Source organism: Vulpes lagopus, chromosome 1 (assembly GCF_018345385.1).
Source record: "Vulpes lagopus strain Blue_001 chromosome 1, ASM1834538v1, whole genome shotgun sequence".
Taxonomy (NCBI): Eukaryota; Metazoa; Chordata; class Mammalia; order Carnivora; family Canidae; genus Vulpes; species Vulpes lagopus.
Window position 1 is genome coordinate 137,997,284 of NC_054824.1, and position 14,356 is coordinate 138,011,639.

The window sequence follows — 14,356 nt, forward strand, 5'->3', positions numbered from 1 at the left end:
TTATAAGTCATATTGGACTATAATTTTTAACCCCTATTAACCTCCTGGCCAGGTATCAAGAAAATTATAGATCAATTGTCCTTAACTGAGATTGATTTTTTTTTTCTTTCTAAGAAATATTTGGCAAATCTGGAGAAACTTTTGATTGTCGCAACTGGTGGGGAGATGCTATTGACACCTACAGGGTAAAAGTCAGGATGTTGCTACGTATTCTTTAGTGTACAGAACAGCACACCACAAAGATAAAGTATTATCTGGCCAAAAGTGTTAATAGAGCCGAGGTTGAGAAACTCTGTTGTAGCCTTATAAACTTGTATAATATGGGCAGCCCCAGTGGCCCAGGGGTTTAGCACCGCCTACAGCCTGTGGTGTGATCCTGGAGACTCAGGATTGAATCCCACATCAGGTATCCTGCATGGAGCCTGCTTCTCCCTCTGCCTGTGTCTCTGCCTCTCTCTCTCTATCATGAATAAATAAATAAAATCTTAAAAAAAAACTTGTATAATTCTAAGATTAGAATGATCCATTCCTAATTGTACTGTAGAGCTCATGAGTGAAGACATTTGGGCTCAGGGTTTTCTTTGTGGGAATATTTTTGACCATAGATTTCTTTAATGGTCATAGAATTAGTAGGTTTTCTAATTTTTTGCAGAGAGGAGGGGAAACTAATTTTGGTAAATCATACTTTCTGATAATGTAGTTCATTTAATACAAACATTTGCTGACTAAAGTTGCTCATAATGTAACGTAAACTTTTTAATGTCTATAGCATCTGTTGTGATCTCTCCTGTTTTTATTTCCTGAATCCATTTGTGGTGTTTGTATTCCCTTGGCCAGTTTTTCTGTTTCACTATTTTTTTTCAAAGAATCAACTTTGGGTTTCTGGATTCTTCCTGTTGCATACCTATTTTCCATTTTATTAATTTTAGCACCTAATATTTATTATTTCCTTTCTACTCTTCTTAGGCTTACTTTGCTATTTTTTTCTTAAGTACTTTGTTCATTAGATGTAGCTTTTTCTATTTCTAGTACAAGCATTTAAGGCTATAATCACCATCCAGATTTTGTTATAGTTGCATACTCTTGGTATTTGTAAATGTTCCTTGTGAGCTTGGAAATAATTTTGTGGAATATTCTATATATCATTAGGCTGTGTGTTAATCATATTGTGAAAGTCTTCTAGTATATTCTTAGTTCTGTTTGTACTAATTTACTGAGGGATGTGTTATAATTTTACAGTATGATAACAAATTGTCTTTTTCTTCTTGAAAATATGACAGTTTTACCAAAATATTTTAAGGCTACATTATTAGTTTCTTATTCAGTTTAAAATTTCTATATCTTATTGATGAATTTTATTTTTATGTAATAAAATCTATCTACTGAAGCTTTTTGCAAAGAGCATATTTTGTCTAATGTTAATATAACTATATTACTTTTCTCTTGGTAGGGGAAAGCATCTCTTCTCTTTACCATCAATGCCTATATCATTAGGTTTTATATTTATTAGAAACCTCAGGTCTAGCAAATGCCCTTAAGATAAAAGCAGATTGCTGTACTCCCCTTAATTCTTTGAGATCTTGGTACTTTTCTTTCACTTATTCCCTAAGAATTCCTTCTCTCTTGTGTCTTGGAATCATTTTTAAGGAACAGTATAAATTTACATTTAAATGTATAGTTTAGGATTTTTGTTGTTTTAGTAGAAGGACCAATGCAAATTTCTAGCCCATTTTATTATTAATATTTTGCCTTTTCTACTAAAACTAGTTTTCTAAAGGAATGAGTCTCATGTTTTTAAATATTTATTTATACCCTCTCTTATGATATCATACTTGTAATTGACACTCAATGTACTTTTTAAAATAAATGGACTGCTTTTATTTCCTCTCCTTATATTGAATAAAGTGCACCTTCAGCAGGAAAATTTTATGACTTGTGGATAACCTCTTCTCATCTCTGTGATAGTTGAACGACCTCTATACCATTTGTCCCATGTGGTCTTATAGCATCCACTTCTGTTTGTGATTAACTTCAATCTTGTAACTCTCTCCCTCTCTGGAGATCTAATTTTATTTTTGGTTAATTCTGTTTGTTGAAAAACTACCTTATGTTGATTTGAAGAATCTTTAGCAAGAAAGATGTGACATACATACATATCTGCACTTGAGAGCAATGTATAAATATAATTGGTAAGGGAAGACCTAATTGCTGAGACCAGAGAAGATCCATTCTGGTTGGGATGTTTAAGAAAGAAGCAAGACATTTGTTTCTTAAAGATGAAAATATTTCCATGAAAAAGAGCTGCAGGAAGGGAGATTCAATGAGTGAAAGCAACTAAAGACAGTGTTTGGTGGTAGAAAAAGCATGGTGGTGTGTTATTTGTGTTTGGAAAATTATAAGTAGTGTGAACAATCTTGTATGAGGTAAAGTTGGAAATGTTGTTTGACAAGCTTCATGGAGCATATTGAAGGTTTCCATTATCTTTTGATTCTTTTTATTGTAGAGAGGGAATATTTAGGAATATTCTGATTTAGGAATATTAATGACCTATTGATGTATAAAATAAATTATCAAGAGTCTGAAAGCAGGAAAAGTAGCTTGGGAAATACTTGTAAAAATCTAGGCTGGATATGGTTAGGAACTGTTTCAAAGCACGTATGAGAACAGAAGTAAAGGAATGGATTTAAGACATAAAGAAAATGGAGGACATGTCTTGAGTCCTGATCAAATGTGAAAAGGATAAAGAGAAAAAGCAACAAAATTAAACTCTGGTACTTTTTGAGTGTTACTAGGAACATGTTTCAGAACTAGAGAGCAGAATTTTTGAAATTTTTGAACATGGTGATGATGAATTAAACTTAGGTATGCTGAGTTCATGACACATTGATGACAGTGTCCATTTTTTCTGTAATTGGACATATAAGACTGGAGTCCATAAGAGATTTGAGATTAAAAGGAAATGCTTGAGAACCCTCTACCTGGGCATGATGATAGATGAAGCCAGAAGAGCAATCAGACCATCTATGTACAGTTATTTCACATTAAAATAAAAAAAGTATGTATTTTAGTAGTGTGTCCAATTGTGCCTGGAAATTCAAAAAGTTCTTTAAGGATTTCTTTGACTCTCCACTGGTCAATTGGAAGTCTTTGATGTGGGGAATTGTGCAGCTAAGTATTTGGAAGCAAATGGTGTATTGAGGATTCCTAAGATCATTAGACTTTCATCTGTAGGCTCAATGAGATCTGTTCAATATAGTTTTCTCTTGGCATAATTGGTTTTCTGAGCACTTGCTACATCCAAATGCACACTTTAGCACATTTCTAGTAAGGCTCTGATTTCCTTTTGGGCCATCCCTGCCTTGATAATCTGTTGAAAGAACTGAAACTTCAGCAACTTCTATTGTTTTCCTTAAGGCCAAGACCAGAGCCAGACCAATACACCCAGCTGCTGTGCTTTTTCCTTGGCTTCACTAAGCCCTAAATAGTAGGAAGTGCCTCTTAAAGTCTAACCTTATTCTACCACTCTGAAAGGAGGAGGGGAAAGCAGGAGGACAACAAGGAGGAAAACAATCCTGATATTTTCTTTTTTTTTTTCTCACCACAGGATAACATTCTTTCAGGAGAATTACCTAACTGTGCATCTTTAGTGGCTTTTTTTTTTAAGATTTTATTTATTCATTCATGACACACACACACACACATACACAGAGAGGCAGAGACACAGGCAGAGGGAGAAGCAGGCTCCATGCAGGGAGCCCGACGTGAGACTTGATCCTGGGTCTCCAGGATCACACCCTGGGCTGCAGGCAGCACTAAACCGCTGAGCCACCCGGGCTGCCCAGTGGCTTTTTAAAATAAGGATTTATTTACTTAATCATGAGAGACACAGAGAGAGACATAGGCAGAGGGAGAAGCAGGCTCCCCGTGGGGAGCCTGATGCGGGAGTTCTTGATAGTAAGTTCCTGGGTTTCTGGAAGTGGAAAATAGTTGGTGAATAGAAATGATAGAATAAGAGTGAGTGAGTGTATAAGAGAGAGGGAGGGAGAAAAGGGGCACGGAAAGAAGGGGGAGGGAGGCTGTGTATGTTTCAAGATAATAGCAGTGTTAAAGAGGTATTTGTTGACACTGTGGGTCAGCAGTTTACAAAATTGTCTACAATTCAAATAATTTGCATTGCTTTTTAATTGATAAGCACATGCACCACATCTCTAGAAGAGTCTAACTCAATAGGTCTGCATATGTTTAAAATATACACAGAATAAGCCAATCAACTTAACAGCTTCCCAAGTGATTCTGAGGGAGAAGGACTTTTCTAACTTTTGTGTCGTTTTTGTGAAATTAGGAAGGAATGCTACCTCACTCCTGACCCAGGGTAGATCCAACATTTTACCAAGATGCAGGAGTGAGTGAGTGTAGTATTGACTAAATTTTAAGTCCTACCCACCTCCTCCTTGGCTAAATACCTTTGTATAGTACACACACTGTAAAGCCAAGGATATCAACTATTATACTGGAGTATAATATACTGGAGGGGAGGAGTTAAATAGAGGAAGAGCAGGGGAACCCGCAGTTGTCCTTGTCCCTTCAACACAGGTAGATAAACGCCAAATCATTCTGAACATCCAAATAATCAACCTGAGGACTTAGAGAACAAAACTGCATGTCCACAAGTATAAAAACAACCACCTCATGGAATGTAGGAGCTGCAGAAAGTGGATTTGGGGGCAGTAAGAACTGTAGGTGCTGCAGAGGGAGGGATCCCCACTTACAGAGATTATTGCAAAGTATTATAAGCAGCAGAAGGCTAAATCTGGAGTTTTAGAAGTCTGTGACTGGCCAGCTTAGGGGAGCTTCTGTGAGGAAGAGGGTGAAAACCCAGGAGGAGACAGCATGGTCTGAGGATTACCTGGGTCTCCCTGGGAGAAGCAGTTCTCCTACTTGGAGTGTTACTTGGGAGTGGCAGTACCACAGAAGAACTGGTGGTGCCAACATGCTGTCCCCACGCACAGGAATGGGGAAGCCAGCTGAGGGCAGCAAGCCTGCATACTGGTGTTCTCCTAAGCTTTATCACAAACTCCAAATTGCTGCATGGTCCTGAAACGGCTTTCCCAGGGGAAAAACCGGCAAATGGTAAAAATGCTGGGAGACCCTCCCTCAGATGATCAATGCAGGTCCATGCCTCCTGAGTCCCTAAAGTTTATAATTTTGAAACTCAGCCACATGCTTGGGATAAGATGCGGAAGTACTGTGCCACCTGGCAGGCAGGAGTGATCCATACTGACTGACCTCGGTGAGATAAGCAGTGCCACCAACAGGAGACTTGAGCGCTTACACCAAGACCTCCCCCACCACACTCTGCAGGTATCTCCACTAGGGCAGGTCAGGCCTGAGAATCAGCAAAACAGTCTCCTCTCCCAGAAGACCAGCACAAACCCCTCCCACACACCAAGTCTACTGATCATACAGTACTACAAAACTTCAATGCTAGGGGAAATGGGATCTGGTTTTCTTTTTCTTTTTATGTTTTTAAATTTTTATTTCAATTTTTAATTTTTAATTTTATTTTTATTAGTAGTATTTTTTTTTGGACTGAATTTCCTTTAATTAGGCCAAAACACATGTAGGATCTAGCTCCCCCCTTTTTTTCTGGACAAAAGGACAATACAGAGGAATTCACCCCAAGATAAAGAATAGAAAGAAGTCACAGCCAGGGATTTAATCAATACAGATATAAGTAAGATGTCTGAACTAACATTTGAAACTATTATAAGGACATTATCTGGTACTATCTGGGCTTGAAAAAAGTATAGAAGACACTAGAGAATTCCTTACCGCAGAGATAAAACAACTAAAATCTAGCCAGGCTGAAATGAAAAATTCTATAATATAATAGAGATACAAACCCAAATGGATGCCATAACAATGAGGATAGACAAAGATGAGGAACAAATCAATGATGTAGAAGATAAAATTATGGAAAAATAAGTTGAAAAGAAGAGAGAAAGAATGGTGTTGGATCACAAATGTAGACTTAAGGAACACAGTGACTTCTTAAAACATAATAACATTTGTATCATAGAAGTTCCAGAAGATGAAGAGAATGAAAAAGGATTTTATTTGAAGATGAAGACTTAGGGAACTCAGTGGCTTCTTAAGGCATAATAACATTTGTATCATGAGTCCCAGAAGATGAAGAGAGTGAAAAAAGTTCTAATTGAGCAAATTATAGTTGAAAACTTCACTAATCTGGGGAAAGAAACAGACATCAAAATCAGAGAAGCACAGAGAATCCCATTAAATTCAACAAAAGCCAGCCTTTGCAAAGACATATAGTCAAATTCACAAAATACACAGACAAGAAAAGAATCCTGAAAGCAGCAAGGGGAAAACAAAGTCCTTATCCTATAAAGGAAGATAGTCAGGTTCTCAGAGTTCTGTCCACAGAAACTTGACAAGCCAGAAGAGAGTGGCATGATATATTCAACATGCTGAATGGGGAAAATAGGCAGCCAAGAATACTTTATCCAGTAAGGCTGTCATTTAGAATAGAAGGAGAGAGGATTTCCTAAATAAAACTAAAGGAGTTTTTGACCACTAAACCAGCCCTGCAAAAAATATTAAAGGAAACTCTTAAAGCAGGGAAAATGACCAAGAGTAACAAAGACTGGAAAAGAACAGAGAACATCACCAGAAACATCAACTTTATAGGTAAAACAATGGCACTGAATTTATATCTTTCAACAATTACTCCAAATGTAAATTAACTAAATAGCTATAGAGTATCGCAATGGATAAAAAAAAAAAAAAAAAACAAGACACATTTATATGCTGCCTGTAAGAGGATCATTTTATACCCAAAGATACCTGCAGATTAAAAGTGAGAGGATGGAAAACCATCTATCATGCTAATGGATGTCAAAAGAAGGCTAGAGTAACCATACTTACCAGACAAAGTAGATTTTAAATCAAAGGCTGAAATAAGAGATGAAGAAATATCATAATTAAGGGATTTATTTATTAAGAAGATCTAAGAATTGTAAATATTTATGCCCCCAACTTGAGCACACCCAAATATATGAATTAATTAGTAACAAGCATAAAGAAATTAACTGATAATAATACAATAATAGTAGGGGACTTTAACACCCCACTTAACAGCAATGGACAAATCATCTAGGCAGAAATCAACAAGGAAACAATTGGCTTTGAATGACACACTGGACTGGATGAATTTAACAGGTATATTCAGAATATTTCATCCTAAAGCAGCAGAATACATATTATTTTCAAGTGCATGTTGAATATTCTCCAGAATAGATCACATACTGTCACAAATCAGCCCTAAACAAGTACCAAAAATTTGAGATCATACCATACATATTTTCTGACCACAATGCTATGAAACTTGAAGTCAACCATGAGAAAAAATTCGGAAAGAAGGGCACTGCTGAGAGTGGCTCAATTGGTTATGTATCTGCCTTCAGCTCAGATCATGAGCTCAGGGTCCTGGGATTTAGCCCAGTGTCAGGTTCCCTGCCCAGTGGGGAGCCTGCTTCTCCCTCACATTCTGCCCCTGCATGGGTGTTCTCTCTCTCTCTCAAATAAATAAAATCTTTTTTTTTAAAGAAAAAATTTGGAAAGACCACAAGTACACAGAAGTTAAAGAAACCCCTAATAAAGAATGAAGAGGCTAACCAGAAATTAAGGAATAAAAAGTACATAGAAGAAAATGAAACTGAAACCATGACCATCCAAAATCTTTGTGATGCAGCAAAGATCTCCAGCAAAGGTGGAGAGAAGTATATTGCAATACAGGCCTACCTCAAGAAGCAAGAAAATTCTTAAATACACTACCTAACCTTACACCTAAAGGAGCTGGAAAGGCAACATCAAATAAAACCTAAAGATAGCAGAAGGGAAATAATAAAAATTAGAGCAGAAACAAATGCTATAGAAACAAATAAAAAAACCCATGGTTCTTTGGAAGATTTAATACAATCGATAAACTGCTAGTCAGACTTATTGAAAAGAAAAGAGAAAAGGCCCATGTAAATAAAATCATGAATGAAAGAGATCAAAACCAACACCACAGAAATATAAACAATTATAAGAGAATACTATGAAAAATTATACACCAAAAAACTGGGCAATCTGGAAAAAATGGATAAATTCCTACAAATGTATAAACTGCCAAAATTGAAATAGGAAGAAATAGAAAATTTGAACAGACTCATAACCAGCAAAGAAACTGAATCAATAGTCAAAAATCTCCCAACAAAAAAAGTCCAGGGCCAGATGGCTTACCAGAAGAATTCTCCTAGACATTTATTTTTTATTTTTTTAAATTTTATTTATTTATTCAAGATAGACATAGAGAGAGAGAAAGGCAGAGACACAGGCAGAAGGAGAAGCAGGCTCCCTGTAGGGAGCCCGATGGGAGACTCCATCCTGGGACTCCAGGATCGCGTCCTGAGCCAAAGGCAGGCAATAAACTGCTGAGCTACCCAGGGATCTCCTCTCCTAGACATTTAAAGAAAAGTTATTGTTCCAAAAAAATAGAAATGGGAGAAAATTTCCAAACTCCTTCTCTGAGACCAGCATTACCTTGATTCCCAAACCAGACAAAGACCTCACTAAAAGGATAATTATAGGCCAGTATCCCTAATGAACATGGATGCAAAAATTCTCAACAAAGTAGTAGCAAATAGAATACAATAGTACATTAAAAGAATTATTCCCTATGATTAAGTGGGATTTATTCCTGGGCTATAGAGATAGCTCAATATTCACAAATAAATCAACATGATACACCACATTAATTTAAAAAAGGATAAAAATGATATGCTCCTCTCATAGATACAGGGAAAAAAAGCATTTTCCAAAATACAGCATCCGTTCTTGATAAAATCTCTCAACAAAATAGGCATAGAGGAAACATACCTCAAAATCATAAAGGCTGTATATGAAATACCCACAGCTAATATCCTCAATGCGGAAAAAGTGAGCACTTTTCCTCTACAATCAGGAATAAGACAGGGTTATCCACTTTCACCAGTACTATTTAACATAGTATTGCAAGTCTTAACCTCAGCAATCAAATAACAAAAAGAAATAAAAAGCATCCAAATAGGCAAGGAAGAAGTCAAACTTTCACTATTTGCAGATGATGTTATACTCTATATAGAAAATTCAAAACTCCACCAAAAAATTGCTAGAACTAATACATGAATTCAGCAAAATTGTGGGATATAAAATCAATGTATAAAAATTCTTTGCATTTCTATACACCATTAATGAAGCAGCAGGAAAAAAATGAAGGAATTAATCCCATTTACAATTGCCCCCCAAAACCATAAGATACCTAGGAATAAACCTACACAAAGAGGTAAAAGATCTACACTCTGAAGACTATAGGATACTTACGAAAGAAATTGGAGAGGACACAAAGAAATGGAAAAACATTCCATGCTCATGGATTGGAAGAACAAACATTGTTAAAATGCCTATACTACCCAAAGCAATCTACACATTTAATGCAATCTCTATCAGAATACTACCAGCAGTTTTCACAGAGTTAGAACAAACAATCCTCAAATTTGATTGGAACCACAGAGGAGCCCAAATAGTCAAAGCAATCTTCAAAAAAAGAAAAGCAAAGGTGAAGGCATCACAATTCTGGACTTCAAGCAATATTACAAAACTGTAGTCATCAAGACAATATGGTACTGGCACAAAAACAGACACACAGATTAATGGAACAGAGTAGAGAACCCAGCAATGGACCCTATATGGTTAACAAATCTCTAACAAGGCAGAAAAGAACATCCAATGGAAAACAGACTATCTCTATGACAAAAGGGCAGCAACCTGTAGAAGAATGAAACTGGACCACTTCTTGCACCATACACAAAAATAAACTCAAAATGGATGAAAGACCTAAGTGTGAGACAGGAAAAACCATCAAAATCTTAGAGGGTAACATAGGCAGCAACCTCTTTGACTTTGGCTTTAGCAGCTGGACATGTTATTTGGAGGCAAAGGACATAAAAGCAAAAACGAATTATTGGGACTTCATCAAGATAAAAAGTTTTCACACAGTGAAGGAAACAATCAAAGAAACTAAAAGGAATGGAAGAAGATATTTGCAAATGATATATCTGATAAAGGGTTAGTATCCAAAATCTATAAGGAACTTATCAAACTCAACACCCAAAAAACAGATAATCCTTTTAGAAATAGGAAGAAGACAGGAATAGACACTTTCCAAAGAAAACATCCAGGTGGTCAACAGACACATGAAAAGATGTTCAACATCACTCATCATTGGGGAAAAAGACATCAAAATCACGATGATATACCACCTCACACCTGTCAGAATGATTAAAGTTAACAAAAGAAACAACAGGTGTTGGTGAGGATGTGGAGAAAGGGGACCCCTCTTACACGGTTGGTGGGAATGTGAGCTGGTACAGCCACCCTGGAAAACAGTATGGACATTAAAAATAGAACTACCCTTCCATCCAGCAATTGCACTAGGTATTTACCCAAAGGATACAAAAATACAGATTCAAAGGGATATATGTACTGTGATGTTTATAGCAGCATTATCAGTAAAAGCCAAACTATGGAAAGAACCCAAATGTTCATTAACTGATGAGTGGATAAAGATGCAGTGTGTGTGTGTGTGTGTGTGTATGTGTCTACACAATGGAATATCACTCAACCTTCAAAAAGAAAGAAATCTTGCCATTTACAATAATGTGGATAGAGCTAGAACATATTATGCTAAGTGAAATAAGCCAAAGAAAGACAAATACCATATGATTTCACTCGTATGTGGAATTTAAGAAACAAAAAACAGATGAACATATGGCAAGGAAGAAAAAGAAGAGAGGCAAACCATAAGAGACTCTTAATGATAGAGAACAAACTGAGGGCTTATGGAGGGACATGGGTGGGGAATGGGGGATAGGTATTAAAAGAGGGCACTTGTTGGGATGAGCACTAGATGTTGTAAGTGATGAGTCACTGCATTCTACTCCTGAAACTAATATTGTACGGGTATGCTAACTAACTAGAATTTAAGTAAAAATTTGAAGGAAAAAAAATATCAGCACTGTTTGTGGGCTACTTGGGGATTAATCTGTTTATGTAGGGCCACAGAATGTTGAGGTTTCAAATATAAAGATTCCCTATGTTTCCCCAAATATCACTGACAGCCCTGGGACTGGATTCTCACCAGTAGTAGAAAAATTCCCTTTTGTGTGTCCCTGTGCACCATTTCATCCAATCTCTCTTCATCTGCTCTTACTTGCTATCTCATGCAGTGCTCTGACTACTCAGTTGCTGGTCTCTAGCTCATGGTCTCCTCAGCTACCACCTGGGAATGCTCTCTCAATCCTGCAGCATTTATCCTGAGATTAACCTCTCTCCAGAGATAAAGAGGAATTCATTGGCCTTATTTAAATGGACTTACAAAGTCAACTTATCATATTTTGTTTAATTTGTAGGATGTCATCAATGGACTCACAACATTATATTATCCCATTATTTTGTCAAGTGCATGCAGGCTCTGCAGGAATTATGTTCTAAGTGATTTACTAACACTGCCAGGATGAAGCAAAAGGAGAATGGGCCCCTTTGCCAATTTCAGCAGTGATACACTGCTGTATCTGAAGGTGATTATTAAGGTGGCATGTACACCAACCAGGTAGTTGTATTGGTAAGTCATGGAACGTTCTTAGGTGCGTAATAGAAAATTCTCGTATATTTGCAAGTAAATTGTAGTGCTTACATTCATTTCTAATCAATCCTGCCCTTCTCTGTGACAGAATATGGGGCATATATCATGTCATGAGACTTACTTGAGTTTTTTTCCAAGTCCATCCATGTTTTCTTCTGTTGGGCCTGAAATTCTGCCTTAATTGATTCCTGAATCATAAACAATCCCTAGATCATTTTCTATGTGAGAAAACTAAGTTTCAGAAGAGTAAAGTTGCCAAGGGCCACGCGGCTATTTGTTCATGAGGCTAAAGCAGAACTGTGAATTCTAGTTTTATATGCTTTTTTTTTTATATTGTGTTGTCTTTGAGTAAACATCACTCTTGCTAGTATTCGATTTCACCACCAGTCTGAGAGACCACACAGTAAGTTCTTAACACTTCATTATGAACAAGTTAAGAGCTGTGAGATAGAGAAAGTCAGGATAAGATATTATTGGATCCTAAGAAACAGAGAGAAATGAAAAATTGTAAAGGAAAGGGAAGTTTGAAGAAAGAGAGATTAGAAGAGAAGCCTTGGAATGGTAGAGAGAATTTTTGACCAACCTAATTTTCAGTTTTGCCTTGGGCCAGGATGGTTTTGTGAAATATAAAGTGACGTCTATTGTTTGATCCCAAGACCAGTGTATTATCATTGTATGTATATCTGTGAAGCTTTTATTGCCAGTTCTTTTTGTCCCTATTCCTTTTATCGTGAAGGATGCAGACAGTTTTGCTGTCATCTAAGTAGGCGGTGCCATCTGCAGAAGTGTGCTGGTCCCATGAGTAGGGTATTGGTGCTCTTTTTAAAAGACTTTTAAATGAGAAAAGACTGCCACCTATCACAAAAAGAAATTCTTGATTTCCTTGATCCCCCTACTACCTTTTCTAACATGCCACTGCAGTCCTCATATCGCTGAAGGAAGTCAGACATGAAATGGTGTTCTATTTAGTTTAATGGTTAACAGCTCCAACAGCTGCATTCAGCACATTAGCTCCATGCTGAAAGACTTGATAATTTTTAATAAGGTGAAAAGCTTTTGCTGTCTCATACTGTATGGAAGAAGTATCCTAGACCCTCTTTTTCTCTTCATTGTCACAAAAATGTATTGGAGAATGGTGCTCCATAATAGTGCTTTTCCAGCTTTTGCTTATACAAAGCAAATGGTTCTTAGCTTTATGGAGTTCAAAAAGAGAATTAAAATTGCAGAATTTCCCATAGATTTTGAAAAGATCTTAGCAGTCCACTAGTCCAAGTCTTTTCATTTGTCGGTTAAAGAAATCCAATCCAGCAAAGTTGAGTGACTCCAGCATCTATTAAGGCACAACTTCTTTCTTTCCTTTGCTTTTTCTTTTCTTTTCTTTCCTTCTTTCCCTGCCTTCCTCCCTCTTTCCCTCTCTCCTTCCCTCCCTCTTCCTTTATCCCTTATTTCTTCTTCTTCCTTTCTTCCCTCTTTTCTTCCTGTGAATCTGCTTAGTGTCATAAGACTATTTATTTTAGTACTCATTAATTTAATAGATGAAGAAATAGATTTATCTGAAATCATGTTAAAACTTCATCTTCCATCTCCTCGGGTGAGGGATTAAAGACTTCAAGAAGAATCATAGTAATTATTGATCATTTTGACTAAAACATTAAGTATTTTGCAAACATAGATCATTATACTTATTTTTCAGAGTTGATCTCATGTAATCATCACGTGTGAGCCTTATAATTACCCTCCATAGTAATATAGAGACGATGTCATTGTCTTTATTCTGTAAATGCAAATTGATTTCTGGGATTTTACATGACTTGGTCAAGGTCACATGGTTTATTAATATTAGAGCCATAACTAAAAACCACATTTACTAACACTCAGCTCTGTGTTGTTCCCACTGTACCAAACTACTTTTACTTATGATAGAGATTACTGCTTGTATGTTTATCTAAGTAGGGAGATATGCCAGTAAGAATTGTAAGGAGAGTCAGACTTGGGAAAACATGGCAGAGGAAGACAGGGGCAAGATAAAATTGCCACATTTCCCTGCAGGTCCATGTGCAGATAGTGGCAGGTGCCAAAAGGGGCTGAGAAACATCTGGTTCATGAAAAGTAGATTTCTCATCATTAGGGAATTGCAGGCAGGATCAATCCTAGAAGCAGATTTCCAGGTATGAGGTAAGCACCAAGGACAGCTCCAAAATAAAGTACACTCTGAGACAGGTCATACAAGATACAGAAACACCGATGTAATAAGAAAAGAATAGTAACTGGAACAAATCAAATAATATAGCAGGACTGAAAATTTGGATCTTTCTGCCTTTTGGTCTTAAATAGTCTATCCAAACAAATTTCCTTAAAAAAAAGTTTGTAGAATTTCTTTGATGCTTTTGTGTAACCTGAATGCATCACTGATGTGCTCTCAAGGATGTATTAAAGTCAGTCCTGTGATATTGTTTCATTATCCATTATCAGCTTCTCATTCTATGGTTCTGTGTCAGGACCTGGTATGGGGAACAAGATCTTCTAGCTTGGGACTTAATAAATGCATACTTGATTTTTCTTCGGCATCTTAAAGGCTGATGTCTTGTGGATGTAAAATTTGTCCTGTGGATG